Here is a 21,598-nt window from a genome sequence, read left to right on the forward strand (position 1 = left end):
AGTCATTTTACCTTTCTCAGATTCAAGTTCTTCATATACAAAATGAGCCCCATAATAGCACCTTTCTCAAAGGGTTATCATGAGAATCTGTTGAAATAACATAGGTACAGCATTCCACAAACCTTAAAGCACTCTATAAATGCTGACTCTTATTATTACTGCTATTAAAATTTCATCCGCACTTTTCCCAGTTCTCCTAGCTACTACTAGATTGCTTCCATTTACTCCTATGCTATTGTTGATGTTCAGCTCTGTCCAGCTCTTCCCTCTCCCATAGACCATACCATCCATAAAGTTTGTTGTTGTTGTTGTTGTTGTTTTTTGGCAAAGTTACTGCAGTTGGATTTGCTATTTCTTTCTCATATATTTTATGGCAAATAGAAATAAATGACTTGTGCAGGGTCACAGAACTAGTAAATGTGTGAGTGTGTGAGACCAAATTTGAACTCAGGTTCTCCTTGCAGCCATCATTGAGGGGACCTGACCCTCATCTCTTGCAGCTAGGTACAGAGCCTTGGAGGGGCAGTACTGTCCTGTCTCCAGAACACTGACCCTGTTTCTGACAAGCTCTGTTTCAGTCAAACCACCATCATGAAGACACAACCTAAAAATTACTTCCAAGGATGCTGCAAGTTACTCAAGTTTCAGAAAAGAAAGTTCTTGCCACTAAAATCTTTGGTTCTGTTAAATGGTTCAGCATTAGAGCTAATGTGATTTTTATCAGGATAAAAGGCATCATGGAAGATACATTACTATCAACTTTGGTACTAAACTCTAAGAACCACAATGAGACCTTTTCATCTGACTTGAACCCGAATACCTCCTATGTGTGTTGACCCCTTTTTTAGAATGTAAGCACTTTGAGAGCAAAAACTGGCTTTCTTTTCTTTTTTTAAATTTTATTTTTAGGTTATATATGTACATTAATTTTTTACATATTTCCATATGAGTCATGTTGGGAGAGAATAATCAGAACAAAAGAGGAAGACCATAAGAAGGAAAAAACAGAATTAAAAAAGGTGAAAATAGTATGTTTTGATCTGTCTTCAGTCTCTGTAATTCTCTCTCTAGATGTGGATGACATTATCCATCCAAAGTTTATTGGAATTGCCTTGGATTTCTGTATTTCTGAGAAGATCCAAATCTATTGTAGTTAATGTTTTCCTGGTTCTGCTCACTTCACTCAGCATCAGTTCATGGAAGTCTTTCCAGGCTTTTCTGAAATCAGCCTACTCATCATTTCTTATAGAACAATAATATTCAATTACTTTCATATACCATAATTTATTTCAGCCATTCCCTTATTGATAGATATAAAAATCATTTTCCAATTCTTTCCCTCCACAAAAAGAGCTGCTACAAACATTTTCACACACGTGGGTCCTTTCCCCTCTTTTATGATCTCTTTGGAATATAGACTTAATAGTGGTACTATTGGATAAAAGGATATGCAACAATTTCATAGCCCTTTGAAAATAGTTCTAAATTGCTCTCCAGAATGTTTGGATCAATTCACAACTCCACCAACAAAGCATTAATGTCCTGGTTTTCTCACATTCCCTCCAACATTTATCATTATCTTTTCCTATCATCTTCCTGGCTTCCTTTTCTATTTGTATCATTGGTGATTAGCCCAGTAGTTTTTGCATATAATAAATGTTTTTTTTTTAATTTCTATTTATTTTATTTTTAATTTATGGAATAAAGCATTTTATAACATAGTATAATAAAGAGAATGATTGAACATGAAACTGCAAAGCTATTGTGTACAATTTGCTATTTCTTTTAAATATATAATAAAGTTATCATATACATTTCTTTTTTTTCCTTCCCCCCTTCTTAGAAATGACTATCATTAGACACAAATATGTATCAGTCTATACACACTTCTATTTATCATTTCTTTCTCTGGGAACAGATAGCATCTTCCTTCATATATCCTTTGTAGTTAATTTTATTTATAATAGTCAAAATTACTTATTTGCTTGAAGTTCTTAAAACAATATTGTTATTACTATATATCTTGGTTCTGCTCATTTCATTTTCCAGTGATTTTATGCAAGTCTGTCCATATTTTCTAAGGTCATTGAGTTCATCCTTTCTTTATTACTCTATAGTATTACATCATAACCATATATTACAACTTGTTTAGCCATTCCCCAAATAATGGCAACCCCATAATTTTTAGTAATTTATTATCACAACAAGAACTGCTATAAATATTTTAGAACATATAGGCTCATTTCCTTTTGTCCTCATCATTTTTGGAAAAGGGCCTACTATTGGTACCAATACTATTGGTATTGCTGGGTCAAAGGGCATATAAGCAGTTTAATAACTCTTTGGGCATGATTCCAGATTGCACTCCAAAATAGTTGAATTAGTTCACAATTACACCTGTAATGAATTAATGTTTCAATTTCTCCATATCCCCGCCAACATTTGTCACTTTCTCCTTGCATCATTTTAGCAATCTAGTAGGTATAAAAGGTATCTCAAGGTTGTCTTAATTCGCATTATCAATAATGATTTAGAGTATTTTTATATGACTATGAACTTTTGATTTCTTCATCTAAAACTGTTCATATCCTTTTACCACTTATCAGACTCACAGAAAGAATCCTGAGAGGGTGGTTTCTGGTTCCACATCTGACTTTCCAAGAGTGACTTGGATTCTTACAGATTTTTCAGAATTCCTCATTCATATGTGTGTGTGTGTGTGTGTGTATTTAAGATATGAGACCTTTATCTGAAAAACTGTCTAATAAAAAATTTCCCCCAATTTTCTGCTTTTCTTTTTATATTGGCTACATTTGTTTTATGTGAAAAATAAATAACTTTTAAAAATTTAATGTAATTGAAATTATCCATTTTACATCGCACTCTGCTCTCTCCTTTGTTCAATTATTCCCATGCTGGAGAGAACAGGAAAAGACTGTTTAAAAACCACAGAAAGTCAAGAGAATGAAGAAAAAGGTGGACTGGAGGCCTGCTGGTCTGCACGAAAAGCTGCCTCAGCCTTCCTCTCTCCAGCTCCTTCATCCCCTTTCTCCCCATCCCTTTGGACCTTTTCTAAAACCCGCTACTCAGGGAAAGTGAGAACAAAGTAGTCCCGGTTAACTCAGGAATTGATGAGAAATGTCTACCTATCAATCAGCAGAAGCTTATTGTGCAATTATTATGTGCCAGCCCCGACACTGTGCTGGAGATGCAAAAACAGAAAACAAGCATTCCCTCTCTGGGCCAGCTAGAATTAGCCTTGCGAGCCAGCCAGCCTAATCTGGTTTATTCCGGGCTGTGGCTGCAGCCAACTCTCGCCGCTAGGTGGCAAAGAAATGCTTTCTCTAAGGAGCTGGAAACGGTTCAGAAAGCTCCAAGCTTTGGAAAAGACTGATGTGATGACTTGGGGAGGAGGATGAAATTCTTGGAACTCCAAGGGACTATGGGAAAAGGGCTAATGATGAAGGATGACCTCTCGATACAGAAAAAGCCTGTTTCTTACTTCTCCCCACCTTCCTCCCATTATAAAGTTTGTCACTGTTCAGTTGTGTCTCTTTTTGGGGTGTTCTTGGCAAAGTTACTGGAGTGTATTTCCTTCTTCAGATGAGGAAACTGAGGCAAAAAGGGTTAGATGACTTGTCCAGCTAATACATATAGCTAATACTTTTCTTATGCCAAATATGAATTCAGGAAGATGTCTTCCTAACTTCAAGCGTGGTACTTACTCTATCCACTCTGCCAACTAGCTGACCATCGTTTGATTAGGAGACCTTGATTCAAAGTGAATAGGGATATAAATAAAGTTTGAAGCTGACTAAAATTTCAGAGAATAGGGAGTTGCTTTCTTTTACAAAAAAAAAAAAAAAATCCAGAGGGTTATGAACATTGTTTAATTCTACTTGTAAGAGTTTCTTTTAAGTCATACACAGATCTTAAGTCAGAGTCTAGGTTTTAATACTTTAATAGTTATTATCTGAGTTTAAAACCCCCTTTCTCTATTATTTGATTCTGTAGATAATCTTTTTTTTTAACATAGCTAATTGTGAACTTCAACCTACTACTATTATGACTGTAAATTCAAATGATACTTAAATGATCAGTAAAATGAGATTTCAAAAAGAAGTCCTGCTTCTAATGTCCCTCTTACTCAGGCCAACCTCCATATCTCTATTAAAACAATCTTTTTTTCCTACTTTTTTTTGAGACTGAGTCTTCCTATCTAGTATAGGCTGAAAATATTCTGTTGCTCACCACTGATCCCAATACTGATCTGAATGGAAACATTAACCTGTTGCAATTTTCTGACCTAGAGTGGATTCAAACAATCCACTGGTCCCATCCTCTTCAGCATCAGGAACTATAGGCTCACACCATTACATCAGCTAAAAAGAAAATCCTCTTGAAGCATAAATTTGCTCTAAAGGGAAGTACAATGACTCCCTATTACCTGTAAAATAAAATATAAATTTATCCATAGCTAAAGCACTTCACATTTTGATACTTTCTAGTCTCCTTTCATGTTATCCCCTTTCATTTATTTTAAGTTTTAGCTTTCCTACTTCTCTATTCCTTTGCAAAGTTTTTTTTCCCCTCATGCCACATCTCTTCCTTTTGCCTCCTATCTTGGTTTTCTCGAAGGTTTAACTTATCAACTACCTGCTATTGGCTTCCTGTGATTTTTCTCATTCTTTGGGCTTTCTCCATCCTAAAAGAGTACACGTTGTATAACCCACCAGGAAATGGAAATCCAAGTGTGTTCCTTCCATTCATTACATTGCTCCAAGGGAGCAGGCGCTACTTTCTAAACTTCTTTTTTTGTAGCTATAAAGCTTTGCATGTATTCAGTCCTTAATAAATGCCGACTGAAGTGGACTGTCCCATCTGCCAGGGGGTTGAGGTTTGTGAGGCTGATCATGGTAGTCCACATAAATATTATATCCTGGACTGGACTCACAGAAAGAATCCTGAGAGGGTGATTTCTGGTTGCATGTCTGACTTTCCATGGAACTCCCTGGAACTGCTTTCATCAATTTTCTCTGCATTAGGAAGGCCCTGGCTCCAAATGACTTTGAAGAGTGAAGTGGGAGAAGTCTTCTCTGACCCCCATCCTTTTTTTCTGCCTCTCCCCCTTTCAACCCCAAATTTCTCCCCCTTCTGGCTGTTGTCTAGCTCTTTGTGGCTTGTCAGACAAGGCCTCCAGCTTTTCCCCAAGTTCTGCTTTACCTTAAAAAGGCCAAGGTCTCTCACTGCATCCAGGGCCATCTCCAGTCATCCTGATCTGTATCTGGCCACCGGACCCAGCTGACTCGGGAGGAGAAAGTGAGGCAGGTGACCTTGCCCAGCCTCCCTCACTCTTTCATTCTTGAAGAGGACCAAAATGACATCACTATGTTAGAGTCAAATTACAGTGTGTCCAACTGTGGCTGAAAGACCAAAATCCAATTCACTTGCACGTCAGAGCATCACTTCCCTGATGTCATGGTCGTTTTCCAGAACAAAGGACCAATAGCAACAATCAGCCATCCTAATTAAAGGTCACCATTCTATTTTACATGAAATTTTACCCAGGCAAATTATGAGAGAACTGGGTTTTGGGTGGGAAAGAATTACAATCTAAACCTCTTAACTTGTAGTTTGTGAATTTGTTTTTTAAATTATCTTGATAACTGCATTTCAATATTGAAATTCAATTAAACATTTCTTCTATAACCCAATACATATTATTTTATACATTTGAAGCCATTATTCTGAGAAGGGGTCTACTGATTTCACTAGGATCCAGGACACATACATATGTGCAAGCACACACACATACACACACACACACACACACACACACACACACACACACACACAAGTTAAGAAACCCTGGAAGTTCTCTCTGCCCTAGATGATTCTTGAGCTGATCCTCTGCATCTGGTCCCTAGGACTCTGGCCATTCTCCTTGACCAAGGTGTGGAAAAATCCCCTTTCCCCATAGCTCAGTTGACATTAAGTTGGACTAGTTCCAAAGGAATTTTTACTAGGGAACTAAAAGAAAACACTCCCCTTTGCCCCACCCGCCTGCTTCCCCTCCTCCTCTCCCTCAACACACAAGCATAGAACCAATTTATAGAGCACAGATTTCCAAGGGTAACTTTAACTCACATTTAGCCAAAGATCAGCTCATGGGTACAGTTGACAAGCTTCCCACTCCTAGCCTTAACCCTGTGGCTGTACACAAGTTCAGGCACAGTGGTAGGACACAATACCCCATCATTAACAGTTTGGGATTGAGAGATATGGCAAGGTATTTTTTTCCCTGGGGTACCTCATTACAGAATTCCACTCAGCTTTTTAATACCTGGAATCACTCTCAGAGTTACAGTTTAAAGCAATTGAACCATTCTGACCAGTTCTAACTACTTAAAGGAGAAGCTCTCCTTTTATCATGGCCTATTCCATAAGAAGAACATATAAGCCCTAATCCTAAATGTTATCCCACTTTCCCTGAAATAGTTAGGGTTAGTTAGCAATCAATCAGCAATTTTTTAAAGAATATTTATGAGTCAGGCAAGGACAGGTAGGAGGTTCGGTGGATAGAGCTCTAAGCCTGCAGCCAGGAGGACCTGAATTCAAATCCAGCCTCAGACATTTGCTAGCTGTGTGACCCCCTGCAAATCACTTAACTCTATTTGCCTCAGTTCCTCATTAGTGAAATGAGAATGGAAAAGGAAATGGCAAACTACTTCATGATCTTTGCAAGAAAACCCCAAATGGAGTCACAAAGAATTGACTATGACTAAAATGATTCAACACCAAAAATGTGACAGGCAGTGCACTTAGTGCTGGCAATATGAAAGAAAAGCAAAAGAAAGCAGCCCTTATCCCCCCAAATGGCCCCTATCTTCAAAGAGTTTCCATTCTAAGGGAGATTTGATTATGGGATTTGCAGGATCTCAAATCTAAAAGCAAACACACAATGCTAATTCTATATGACAGGTTTTGGGGGGCAGATTGCTTTCATAAAACCCTCCCTTTCTCAAACATCTTCAGTGGCTCCCTGTCTTCTATTGTATTAAGTCTCAACCAGTTTGCCTGTTGATCAGGTCCCTCTATATATGACTTTTATATGACTTGATCATTTGTTGCTCTCCACTAAAATCTTTCTTTGATGTTTTATCTTGATAAGTGGATCAGCCTAGGTTCTCAAAGGCCAGGTCAATGGGCCACAGCTCTGGAAAGACTTAGAGTAATTAGTAACAATAATAAGTAGCATTTATTAAACTGCTATATGTCAGGTACTAGGCTCAGTGCTTTGGGAATATCTCACTGGATCATCACAACAACAACATAAGGTACTGGTATTATTCTCATTTTGACATGAGACTAAGATAAAAAGCCTTGTCAGAGTCACACAGCTAGAGCCTCAGACTGGACTCTGATTCAAATCTTCCTGACTTTAGACCCAGCTCTTGTTCCCCTCTGAGCAACCACTGAGCTGGGATATGGATTCTAAATCTATTGTAGGAGAACTGGCTGTCTCAAGCAGCTAAAGGGCACAGTGGATAGAGCACTGGCTGTGGAGCCATTTGACCTGAGTTCAAATCCAACCCCAGACACTTACTAGCTATGTGACCCTGAGTAAGTCACTTAAACCCACTTGCCTTGGAAAAAAAAAGTCTAAAGGGCTCATCACCAGCTTGGCTGCAGGATGGCACAATTTTCTGGACCCAGTCAGGAACATATATTTAAAACCATCAGTAAGCATCATATGCAATGGGGAAAAACTGGAACCTTTCCCAGTAAGATCTGGAGTGAAGCAAGGTTGCCCACTATCACCATTATTATTCAATATCGTATTAGAAACACTAGCCTCTGCAATAAGAGCCGAGAAAGATATTAAAGGAATTAGAGTAGGCAATGAGGAAACCAAACTATCACTTTTGCAGATGATATGATGGTATACCTAGAGAATCCCAGAGATTCTACTAAAAAGCTATTAGAAATAATTCATAATTTTAGCAAAGTAGCTGGATACAAAATAAATCTCCATAAATCCTCAGCATTTTTATACATCTCCAACAAAATCCAACAGAGAGAGATACAAAGAGAAATTCCATTCAGAATAACTGTTGATAGCATAAAATATTTGGGAATCTATCTACCAAAGGAAAGTCAGGAATTATATGAGCAAAATTACAAAAAAGTTTCCACACAAATAAAGTCAGACTTAAATAATTGGAAAAATATTAAGGGCTCTTGGATAGGCCGAGTGAATATAATAAAGATGACAACACTCCCTAAACTAATCTATTTATTTAGTGCTATACCAATCAGACTTCCAAGAAAATATTTTAATGATCTGGAAAAAATAACAACAAAATTCATATGGAACAATAAAAAGTCGAGAATCTCAAGGGAATTAATGAAAAAAAATCAAATGAAGGTGGCCTAGCTGTACCTGATCTAAAATTATATTATAAAGCAGTAGTCACCAAAACCATTTGTTATTGGCTAAGAAATAGATTAGTTGATCAGTGGAAAAGGTTAGGTTCATAAGACAGAATAGTCAACTATAGCAATCTAGTGTTTGACAAACCCAAAGATCCTAACTTTTGGGATAAGAATTCATTATTTGATAAAAACTGCTGGGATAACTGGAAATTAGTATGGCAGAAATTAGGCATGGACCCACACTTAACACCGTATACCAAGATAAGATCAAAATGGGTCCATGACCTAGGCATAAAGAACGAGATTATAAATAAATTAGAGGATCATAGGATAGTTTATCTCTCAGACTTGTGGAGGAGAAAGAAATTTGTGACCAAAGATGAACTAGAGACCATTACTGATCACAAAATAGAAAATTTTGATTATATCAAATTAAAAAGCCTTTGTACAAACAAAACTAATACAAACAAGATTAGAAGGGAAGCAACAAACTGGGAAAACATCTTCACAGTTAAAGGTTCTGATAAAGGCCTCATTTCCAAAATATATAGAGAACTGACTCTAATTTATAAGAAATCAAGCCATTCTCCAATTGATAAATGGTCAAAGGATATGAACAGACAATTTTCAGAGGATGAAATTGAAACTATTACCACTCATATGAAAGAGTGTTCCAAATCACTATTGATCAGAGAAATGCAAATTAAGACAACTCTGAGATACCACTACACACCTATCAGATTGGCTAAGATGACAGAAAAAAATAATGATGAATGCTGGAGGGGATGCGGGAAAACTGGGACACTAATGCATTGTTGGTGGAGTTGTGAATGAATCCAACCATTCTGGAGAGCAATCTGAAATTATGCCCAAAAAGTTATCAAATTGTGCATACCCTTTGATCCAGCAGTGTTTCTATTGGGCTTATATCCCAAAGAAATACTAAAGAAGGGAAAGGGACCTGTGTTTGCCCAAATGTTTGTGGCAGCCCTGTTTGTAGTGGCTAGAAACTGGAAACTGAATGGATGCCCATCAATTGGAGAATGGCTGGGTAAATTGTGGTATATGAACGTTATGGAATATTATTGTTCTGTAAGAAATGACCAGCAGGATGAATACAGAGAGGAATGGCGAGACTTACATGAACTGATACTAAGTGAAATGAGCAGAACCAGGAGATCATTATCCACTTCGACAACGATATTGTATGAGGATATATTCTGATGGAAGTGGACTTCTTTGACAAAGAGACCTAACTGAGTTTCAATTGATAAATGATGGACAGAAGCAGCTACACCCAAAGAAAGAACACTGGGAAATGAATGTGAACTATCTGCATCTTTGTTTTTCTTCCCGGGTTATTTTTACCTTCTGAATCCAATTCTCCCTGTGCAACAAGAGAACTATTCGGTTCTGCAAACATATATTGTATCTAGGATATACTGCAACATATCTAACATATATAGGACTGCTTGCCATCTAGGGGAGGGGATGGAGGGAGGGAGGGAAAAAATCGGAACAGAAGCTAGTGCAAGGGATAATGTTGTAAAAAAAAAAAAATTACCCTGGAATGGATTCTGTCAATATAAAGTTATTATTAAATAAAATAAAAATAAATAAATAAATAAGTAAATGAAAATAAATATATAAATGAATAAATAAATAAATGAAATTTTCTGGACCCAGCAACTCTCAAAAATCAATAATTCTAATCTGCACCAATGAATGGAAGACTCACACCAACCAAATTTCAGGGGAAGAATTTATTGCAAGGTCTCTTCCTGATCCCCTACATGTCCTTCCAGCTGGAGTCAGGCCATCCACATGTTGATCCACAAACACAATAGGCTCCCTCCCTTTCCTAACTTAATAGTGAGGGATTTAGCTTAGTATAGTTGACAGAGCTCTGGACCTAGAATCAAGCTCTAAAATCAAATTCTGCCTCAGATAATACTTACTAGCTGTGGGATCCTGGGTAAGTTTCTTAAACTCTATGTACCTCAATTTCCTCATCTGTAAATGGAAATAATGATAACACTCTATCCCACAAGATTGTTGTGGGAATAAAATGAGATACTCGTAATATGTTTAGCACAGTGCCTGGTACATAGTAAGTGCTTGATAAATGCTTATTCTCTCCCTTTACCCTGCCTCCCAAGGTTATTGTGAGGATAAAACAAGATAATACTTGTAAATTGCTTTGCAAACCTTAAAGCTGTTTATAAATGCTAGCTATTTTCATTACTGAAGTTTTCCTTTCTAAAGTGCTTCTTATCTCATTTGTTTTAGCTCTTCTTCTTCTTCTTCTTCTTCTTCTTCTTCTTCTTCTTCTTCTTCTTCTTTCTCTCTTCCTCCCTCCCTCCTTCCCTGCCCTCCCTTCTTGTTTCTCTCTCAATTGCTTGTATTTGACCATATACTTGCTACACTTTTATTGTTTTTCATTTAAGTTATGTCCAACTTTTCCTGACCCTGTGTGAGGTTTTTATAACAAAGATACTGAAATAGTTGGCCATTTCCTTCGCCAGCTCATTTTACAATCAAGGAAACTGAGGCAAACAAGGTTAAATGACTTGCCTAGGGTCATACAGCTAGGAAGTGTCTGAGACTAGATTTGAATATAGAAAAATGAGTTTCCCTGACTCCAGGTCCAGAACTCTGTGCACTTCACCACCTATAAATGCTTTTTATTTATTTACCTATGTATTTATTATTTCATCTTCTATTGAAGATACACTCTTTGAGAACAGGGACTTTCATATTTGTCTTCATCTTCTGTGCTTAATAAATGTTTGTTGAGTTGAGTTGAATTGAATTGAATTGAATAGAGACTGAATTAGAGAATGAGAACAGTTTGGTATAATTCTAAGATATCTTGAACCCCCTCTCTTTAGAAAACTAAAAGGACATGTCCTCTAACAGCTGGGTCTACAATGTCATCTTTGTTTTCAAAACATCTTTATTGGCTATATATATGCTTGTGTATATTTACAAACCAAACAATGGCTTAGCCTACTTTCCACCAGAGGGCTCCTGATATTAATCCAAATATCAAGCAGTTGAATTCCCCAATAAAACACTTTTAAAAAGTCCAAAACCTATTGGTGCTAATGTGCTACATATAAAATCTCTAAGCCCTCCCACTACCTTGTGATGCCATGGAATCTGTTAAGGTAAAAGATGATTTCCTCCGGTTTTTTCCTTCCTTCCTAAATTCCTAAAGATCTGGGATGACATGGTGTTGATAACCAGCATGTCAAGAGCATTGAATTAGGAATCAGTGGGCCTAGATTCGAATCCTAACTTTGCTATTCCTTATGTAACCTTAGAACTCTCAACTTCTCCAGACCTCTGTTTCTCATGTGCAAGATGAGAGGTTATACTAAATGGTTTCCAAGATATTTCCACCTCTAAAACTGAGGATCCAGACTTTTCCCCCTTCCCAAAAGGAATAGTCTTTTCCTCAGAGTCCAAAGGTCCAGGAAGCACACACCTTTGGTTTGTACCTGCTTCCCACCCAGTCACAGATAACAGGAATTGAGGTTTATTACATGAGCCAGAAAAATTCCTCAGTACCTTCTGAGTGCATACAGAAAGACTCAGGGATGCTTATACTGTTAAGAATATGATATTATATTGATTATATTTTAACTTATTTGTTATTAATTATATTTATTATTTTGTTATTCATTTAATGAATAATATAATAATATTATGATTTATTAATGTCCTTATTTTTTATTTAATGTCTATAGAATAATCTTCTATTAGATGTGATTGGGAGCAAAATTATAAAGTAGTAAGCAAGCAGATAGCACCCTTTAACTTCCCTTTTGTGTTCCCTTCCTCCTCCTTCACATGTCTTCATTTCTCCCTAAAATGATTCCCATGTCCTTTTCTTATAGGCCCTGGTCATCTCACCTGATTATTGAAAAGCAAACTGATAAACTAATTCCACTAAAATGTTAATCTATACTTATACTCATGCCAGGGATTTTTTCATTTTAACTGGGAACTTGCCACCATCTTGGGGAGGAGGGAGGGAAAGAAGAGAAAGAAAAATAGAATCTGGAACTCAAAACTTTTAATAAAATGTTAAAAATTTATTTTAATATATAATTGGGGGTGATGTTAAATATTATTTTTTAAAAGTTCATGGGTCCAAGTTCAAGAATCTCTGGTCCATTGTCCAGTCTGAATTGCAAAGGCTAGAATAACCACAGAAAATCTCATAGAATCAAGGAGATTTCAGCTGGGCCTTGAAGGATATGGATTAATGGAGAAAGCTCAGGTTTTAGAGTTAGAAGGCCTGGGCCCATGGTTTGTCTCTGTCACTTTCTTAGTGGATAACCTTGAAGGAACAAACTCGCTAGTTTCCCTTGAAAACCTTTCCAACAAAACTTCACTTTGGGCATCCTTGGCTGGAGCAATACTGCCAGGTGGCTTCTAATGGAAGGCAAATTGGCAGGCAGGTTATTTGATGCAAACAATTTTACTGATAGGGCTCGCTGCGTACCATGCACTCCCTCCTTTGCTCTAGACAAATACTGGAAAAATGGATGGTGATAAGCCAGATTTACAGGGGTCATTGCAGTGGTTCAGGGTCCCTGAACTTTGAGGTTTCCAGTGCTACTGTGGGGAACTAGCAACTGGAATTTTGTTGGTTATGGTGGTGTCAAGCAGGAAGGGAGAGGAAGAGGTCCTGTAGCTGATGTTATTTAAACCTCTTAATTTCCCAGGGGTAGGAAGTTCCTTTGGCCAGTGTAGAGGGGTATCTGCTCCTCAATCCACAGTCTTAGAGAAGTGCCTTAGGACACTGAAAGGACCCAGAGTCATACAGCCAGCAGCTCTCAGATACAGAATTTGAACCCAGATGTTTGTGGAGCCAACCGTCCATTCATTATAGTAAGTTGCCTCTCCAAGGGATTGCATATTAGAAGAACAATAGCTTATGTTTATATAGAGCTTTAATTTTAAAAAAAGCTCACACTAATTAACTCATGTGGCATATGTACTCCCACACTACCTCTATTTATGTCTATTCCTACATCAAGAAATCATAAGGAGTACCCTTCCTCTCTCCCAAAGCTCCCCACTTTAATACTCCACAACCACCATGAGGAGAGGAAGACCCTGCACATTGTGGACATATTCTGGATTTCACCAACATTCCTCCTCTCAAGGGTACCTTGGTCACTAATTTTTTAAGAGGTCATTGGATAGATATTCCTAGAATCCCTAAAGGCACATTGGGCTTAGCATCAGGAGGATTCATTTTCATGAGTTCAAATTCAGCCTCAGACACTAGCTGTGTGACAACGGACAGTAGTCTGCCTCAGTTTCCTCATCTGCAGAATGAGCTGGAGAAGCAAATGGCAAACCATTCCAGTATTTTTGCCAAAAGAACCTCAAAAAAGGGGCACAGAAAGTTAGACTTGACTAAACAATAATAAAAGAATTCCTGGATTATCTCTAGAATATTCAATAGAATTCAACCCCTGAAGAACAGAAGTTAATTTTATGACATGCTAGAGATTTTACTAATGCCCAAGGAGACAATTGGTCCTGCCATATGTGCTCTACTCTTACTACTTTATACTTATCTTTGTATCTTGAAATCCTAACCACCCTTAAAAGCCCAATTAAATTTTTTCTTCCTTACTTGAAACAGCTATGTGGCCTAGTACAATACTAGACTTAGAAGCAAGAAAATCAGAATACAAATTTTGCCTTAGACACTCTCTGAGCAAGTCTTTTAACTTATGCCTCAGTTTCCCCACTTTTAAAATCATATATTATCTGCCTCACAGAATTATTATGAGAATGAAATAACATATGTAAGTGCATTAAAAACTTTAAAGTCTTATACAAATTAAGCTATTATTATTTTTCTTTTCTGCTCTTCCTAGTTGGAAGTGATCTGTCCATCTTTTAAAGAAAATTTAGTTCTTTCATACTTTGACTTCTTTATATTATAGTTATCTGTTTGCTATCTTACCGTCCTATCTGATAGTAAACTTCAAGTGGGTAAGGATTGTCTTTTTAATGTTTTGTTTTTATTATCACATGGTAGAGCATACTGAATGTTTACTGAATTGAATTATAGACTTTTTTTTTTCTTTTTTGCATTTGTTTCATTTTTCTGTCTTTGTGCTTTATGGGCTATGATGGAAATATGTTTGTTTAGTGAGTGAATAAGTGAATGAATTAAGAATGATGGCATTTTATTTTGTAATTGTCTCCTAAATTCAGACAAAAAAAGGCTGTGAGTGGTTGAAAGAACTGGAGATAGTAAAGAAGATGCTCAAGTAGGATGATAACAGAGATATTGGAAGGGTCCTTCTGTTAAAGGATTAGACTTGTTTTGTCCTACAGGGCAGAACTAGGAGCACTGGGTGGGACTCACAAAGAAGCCAATTTAGGCTTTACAGAAGAAAAAACTTCTTAATAAGAACTGTCTAAAAGTAGAATGAACCTCTGAAGATAATGGTTTCCTTCCTCTCTCTAAGTAGGAAGGGATTTTTTGTCAGTTCTGGCTTAGACTGAATAGCTCATAAGGCTCCTACCAATTCTAAAATCTGAGATTCTGCATAATTAGATTATGTACTTTCCTGAGCACAGGCAGATGTCAATTTCCAATCAAACTGGTTATATCAAAACTAACAAATCTCAAAAACCCCAGATACATTTGGAGGAGGGAGGTGCTTGAGGGAGAATAATTGCTTTATAAAAGAATATGATGCTAAGTTTTCTTAAAAGGCAAGCATTTGAAATGGAGTTTAATTTAGCTCATTGTGTTGATTGGGCTTTAGTGCAATGTTTCAAGGGCCATGGTATAAGATAAAACCTACTTGCAGCTAATAATCCCAAGGAGAAGAGCCATGTACAACCTGGAAGAAATGAAAAAAAATTTTTTATTTTGGTGGAAGGGAGAAAGGGATTATTAAGGCTATGTGGTCTGTACACCTTCTCTTTTTTTTTCTTAATTGTAAGTTGTTTCCAGGTATAGTTCAGAAGCTTAATTCTAATTGTTTTTAGGCTTAATAAATTGGATCCTCAAACTAGTTTATGACTATACACAGGGAAAGGGAGAAAAAAGTCCAGTTGTAAAGTATTTATTACACTTCCTTTGGAAATGATGACAGTCCTGCAGCGAGTGTTTTTATTCTTAGTCATCATCTTCCAAGAGGGTTAGACAGCTCTGAGCTACAACTTCACTAGCTCAGCCAAATGAGAAAGTACAGATTTCAGGGAAAACCTCCCCAGATCAGATTTCACTCTGGACCTACGGCATTTGCTCTCCCGGTTCTCTCTCAACATATGTTTCTGATGGAGAGTTTGACTTTGTTGTACCTAAATTCAAACTGCATGGGTAGGATGAGAGGGGGGAAGGACTGTGTGAGGTGGAGGGGAATGGAAATGAGGAGGAGAAGAAAGAATTTTTTTAGAGGTTTAAACTTTTTTCAGGTAAATAGGATTAGCTCAGAATAATTTGCTTTTCTGGCTTCCTGGTTCATTCTTAGATTCCAGAGCCATAACTAGGAATTTTTTAGCTGGAACAAAACAGTAAACAAGGGCACTAATGATAAAAAGGAGGGTAGCCGAAGGGGGACAAGGAAATGGGCAATGAGGGTGGCACAAAGAACATTAGTCAACTTAGGAGAAGAGTCACCCCGAATCCAAGAAGTCTAGATTTGCCCCTGTGAGATAGCAAGTAGAGCAGAAACAGGCCTTGGTAAAGGGAAGCTTTAATAAAAGGGTCCTGAGAGTGGCAGCCTGGAGCCAGGTGAGAGAGAAAGTCAGACCTCATGGTATCATATAATATTATCTCTGGAGAGCAGCTGGGAGGAGGTGTAATTGTTGCCCACCTTGTATTTTGGAACCCTCAGACAAAGCTCCAGCCACCCTGGCCTAGTTAAAGCTCTGCTAGAATCATGGAACTGTAGAATTGGAAAGGGACTCAAAAGTCAAATAGTCCCAAACTCCCATTTTCCAAAGTCATCAGTTATTAATTCCCAAAGCAGGAACTGGACCCTCATTCTCCCGATTCCAAGTCAGTGTTCTTGCCACTATGCTGAATTTAGTTATTATATTTCATCTTAAATCGTAAAAAAATCTTAATAGTTTAAAATTTTATATTAAAATGCAGAGCAGGCAGTACCCATATAAAGGTCATGGCATTTAGAATTGAGAGAGATATTAGAGGTCATCTAGTCCAATTCTTTCATTTTGTAGATAAGAAAAGGAAGACCCTAGAGAGTTAAGTGGTTTTTACCCAAGATCTCACTATTAATAAGTGGAAGAGCCAAGATTTGAATGAAGGTATCAAACTGTGCATACCCTTTGATCCAACAGTGTTTCTACTTGGCTTATATCCCAAAGAGATCTTAAAGAAGGGAAAGGGACCTGTATGTGCATGAATGTTTGTGACAGCCCTGTTTGTAGTGGCTAGAAACTGGAAAATGAATGGATGCCCAACAATTGGAGAATGGCTGAATAAATTGTGGTATATGAATGTTATGGAATATTATTGTTCTGCAAGAAATGACCAGCAGAATGATTTCAGAGAGACCTGGAGAGACTTACATGAACTGATGCTGAGTGAAATGAGCAGAACCAGGAGATCGTTATATACTTCAACAACAATACTATATGATGATCAATTCTGATGGGCGTGGCCATCTCCAGCAATAAGATGAATCAAATCAATTCCAATGGAGCAGTAATGAATTGAACCAGCTACACCCAGCGAAAGAACTCTGGGAAATGACTCTGAACCATTACATAGAATTCCCAATCCCTCTCTTTTTGTCTGCCTGCATTTTTTATTTCCTTCACAGGCTAATTGTACAATATTTCAGAGTCCGATTCTTTTTGTACAACAAAATTTAGGACATATAGGCTTTAACCTACTTCACATGTATTGGTCAACTTGCCATCAAGGGGAGGGGTGGGGAGGAGAGGAAAAATTGGAACAAAAGGTTTGGCAATTGTCAATGCTGTAAAATTATCCATGCATATAACTTGTAAATAACAAGCTATAATAAAAATTTTTTAAAAATTTTGAATGAAGGACATTGGGGCAATTCAACAAACACTCATGAAAAAACACAGTACAGTTATCCCTTCCACAACTTGGGGGTTAGGGCTGGGTATACCCTCACGATCTGGATAATCTGCATAAAGTTTTTTGGCCCTCCCTTCATATCAGAAAAGAAGTCTGAATTATTATGGGATTAAAAGATAAAATATATTAATATTATATAATACTATACATATATTTTATGCATTTTGTAGTTTCTAAACTTTTTCTGTTATCTGCTGGCCTTCACATGTTGTCAGTGGCTTCCACAAAACTTTCAAAAAGTTCCCATTTAATTTGTTATTCCAAGTTGCAATATATTAAAACCACCATTGGAAAAGTTGTGATACAGAAGGGATGACTATATAGGTAAGAACCTGTGAAAGGTATAATGGATCTGGGACTTGGGGATTGTAGACACATACAGGGATAGAGAAAATGTATTCTTGTCCTCAAGCATCTTGTTGGACAGTCTTAGGACAGATGTTGGAACATGTAAACAAAATGGCAACTTTTTGGTTCCCTGGGTATTGTTGCAATTCTGAAAACTTCCCATGAAGTTAAGATATTGGAAAATCCTTCACTGAGGAACTATCCATGCCTGGATTTTATTAGTGTTTGCTACGCTTGTCATCAGTAACTCATAGGGAAAGGAAGCTCCTAGTCCTTCAGAAATTTAGTATGATTCCATTTTTAGCCTCAATTGATTTTTTTTTTGGGGGGGGGTTGTTTTACTCTCATTTCAATTCATATAAACAGATATGCAGGGCTATCTAAAAATGAGCCAGAAGAGAGAACCATGTCAGCAGAGCCAAGGTCAAAGCCATTTCCATGAACAATTCCTTGTTGACACAGGAGTGTCCCATTTGTCTTGATCCTGTCTTCTGGATATCTACTAAACTAGAAGACACCTCATAGAGTAGAACATGCCTGCAGGGACTGCCACAGGAATGTCTGCTGCTTCCCTCCTAAAAATATAGGGGAAGAGGCCCTGGGAAGCCATCTGGATTAGAATTTAGTGGATAACTTTAGACATGGAGTCAGGAAGACCTGATTCAAATCCTACCATACATAGACTAGCTGTATAGCAAATCCCTTAAGTTCTTACAACCTCGTTTCATTATCAGTAAAATGAGATGGTTTAACTTGGCCTCTAAGGTCCTTTGGAATTTTAAATCTATATTCCTGTATTCTGTCAGTGAAGAAACTCTGACTGAGACAGGAAAAGACTTTTCTCTAGTCACAGAGGTGAACAGGATCCATTTCATCTGACCCCAACTCTGATACTTGATTCTCTGCTGACAAGAAGGCTCCCATTTACTGGTAGAGCATTGGGATATGCTTCTTGTATTAAGCACTTTAAGCTACATACACTAACCACACTGCCACTAACATAAAGCCTTTGTGAGCATCATTCAAGGGCATATTTGATGAGCATATTATTAGGAAGGGGCTGCTAAGGGCTGCAGCAGGTTTGGATCTAAAGTCCAGAAGCCCTGAGTTCAAATCTGACCTCAGACACCAATTAGATATTGGGAAAGTCATTTAATCCTGATTGTCTTGGCTTCCTCCTCTATAAAATGAGCTGGAGGAGGAATAGCAAAGCACTTTACTCTCTTTGCCAAGAAAACCCCCAAAGAGTCGTGAAGTGAAGAATCAGATATGATCATCTCTGGACAACAGACTGTTTTTACAAACAACTGTACAACAAAGATATTGGTAGGAGAAAGAAGAGGATAATTTTTGCAAATAACATTCTACAGTGGACCACTTCTTTACTATTTTTCAATTGATTAAATGTCAAGAAGATGAGATTCCATTATGCTTATTTCCACCATATTTATTTACTCATTTCAACTCTACTGTTCAAGAAAAATCATTTGATTTAGTACAGTGCTGCTGTTAAGGCTTTCTTCCAAACAAGGTCTCTCCCACCCACTCATCAAAAATCATTCAAGACTTCTTGAAAGACAGACGATTTAACAACAGAAAAAAACCTTGCTCAATTACCATTTGATCACAAATGTCAGTTGAAGAATAAAACAGGAAGGCATATTCTCATGAAAGATGTTCACTACTGTGATGGGGTGATCCAGCTGAGTCCAAGTTGAAGAGAGATTCCCTGTGGATGATGAGGTTCTCCAGAAGTTCCTGTCTGTACATGATATTGTGCTTGTTGCATCAAACCTTGTAACATTTTATCCCTCCTAAAAGAAATCTGAAACCACTTTAAAAAGTTTGATTTGACCATCCCCAGAGGAAAGAATAAGTGGCTGAAATATGTCAAATAGACATGCAGTTAGGAGGACAACTTATAGTCTATGTTCATAAGTATGTATATTTGGGATACATAGCACAGACAATAGACTGGGCCCAGAACTAAATAGGAGAAAGAAGCAGACTGGGTGGTTTTCAAGAAATTTAGCTTCTTTAATGATCCCAAGCTTCTCTTTAAAAAATGTAGTAAAGATATAACTACAATATTCTATCACTATTATTGTATACTTGGGTGACACAGAATTTGAAAATGAGCCAGATCTTAGATTAAAGATATCTTTAATCTCAGTTACCATGGAAATGGGCCACACTGGATAGTGCCACACCTAGAGTCAGGAAGACTCATCTTCTTGAGTTCAAATATGACCTCAGATACTTACTAGTTGTGTAATCCTAGACACGTCCCTTAACCCTGTTTGCCTTAGTTTCCTCACCTATCAAATGAGCTGGATAAAGAAATAGCAAATCTCTTTAGTATCTTTGCCAAGAAAACCCTAAATAGGGTCACAGAGAATCAGACAAAAGTGAAAAACAACTGAGCCACAAACAACAAATCAAGGAGATGGAGGCTGGCAGCTTTCAAGCTGTGGAGTTTCAAGATGCTATTGGCTAACCAATCATATGTCTGTGCCAGGTTTGGCATTAATATCATAAGCCCTTGAGAGTGGGAGGCCACCATACTGGCAAGACCCAGATCAGAAATGGAGCAGGATGGGGCAGTTAGGTGGCACAGTGGATAGACCACATGCCCTGAAGTCAGGAAGAACTGAGTTCAAATTTGGCTTCAAACACTTACCACCTCCTAGCTGTGTGACCCTGGGCAACTTACTTAATCCCAATTGATCAGCAAAAAAAGAAAAAGGAAAAGGAAAAGAAAGAAATGGAGGGGGATAAAGCTTCTGTACCAATCAGAGTGAGATCAGGTCCATGAGTAGCCCCTACATTTCCAACCTGGGTAATCTGGAATACCTAGCTCATTATAAATTAAAAATTATTTATTTATTTAGAATAAATATAAATTTTTAAAAATAAATTAAACATTAAAAATAAATATTTTTTAAAATAACTTAAAATAGGACAGCTAGATGGTGCAGTAGATAGTGCACCTCCCTGGAGTCAGGAGAACATGAGTTCAAATCCAACATTAAACACTTAATGTTTACTAGCTGTGTGATCCTGGTCAAGTCACTTAACTCCAATTGCTTTATACCCCAAAATAAAATAGAATAAAAATTTTTTAAGGAATTAATGAGGATCAATTCCAATGGACATGGCTCTTGTCTACAATGAGATGATTCAGACCAATTCCAATGGTCTTATGTTAAAGAAAGTCATCTACACCCAGAGCGAGGACAGTAGGAACTGAATATGGACCACAACATAGTGTTTTCCCTCTTTTTGTTGTTGTTTGTTTGTATTTTGTTTTCTTTCTCATTTTTTCCTTTTTGATCTGATTTTTCTTGTACAGCATGATATTTGTGGAAATATGGATAGAGCAGGGGTCCTTAAACTACGGCCCGCAGGCCAGATGCAGCAGCTGAGGACGCTTATCCCCCTAACCCAGGGCTATGAAGTTTCTTTATTTAAAGGCCCATAAAACAAAGTTTTTATTTTCACTATAGTCCAGCCCTCCAACAGTCTGAGAGACAGTGAACTGGCCCCCTATTTTAAAAGTTTGAGGACCCCTGGAGGAATTGTACATGTTTAACATATATTGGATCACTTGCTGACTGGGGGAAGAGGTGGGAAGTGGAGGGAAAAAAATTAGAACACAGGGTTTTGCAGGGGTGAATGTCAAAAATTATC

Source organism: Antechinus flavipes, chromosome 2 (assembly GCF_016432865.1).
Source record: "Antechinus flavipes isolate AdamAnt ecotype Samford, QLD, Australia chromosome 2, AdamAnt_v2, whole genome shotgun sequence".
Classification (NCBI taxonomy): Eukaryota; Metazoa; Chordata; class Mammalia; order Dasyuromorphia; family Dasyuridae; genus Antechinus; species Antechinus flavipes.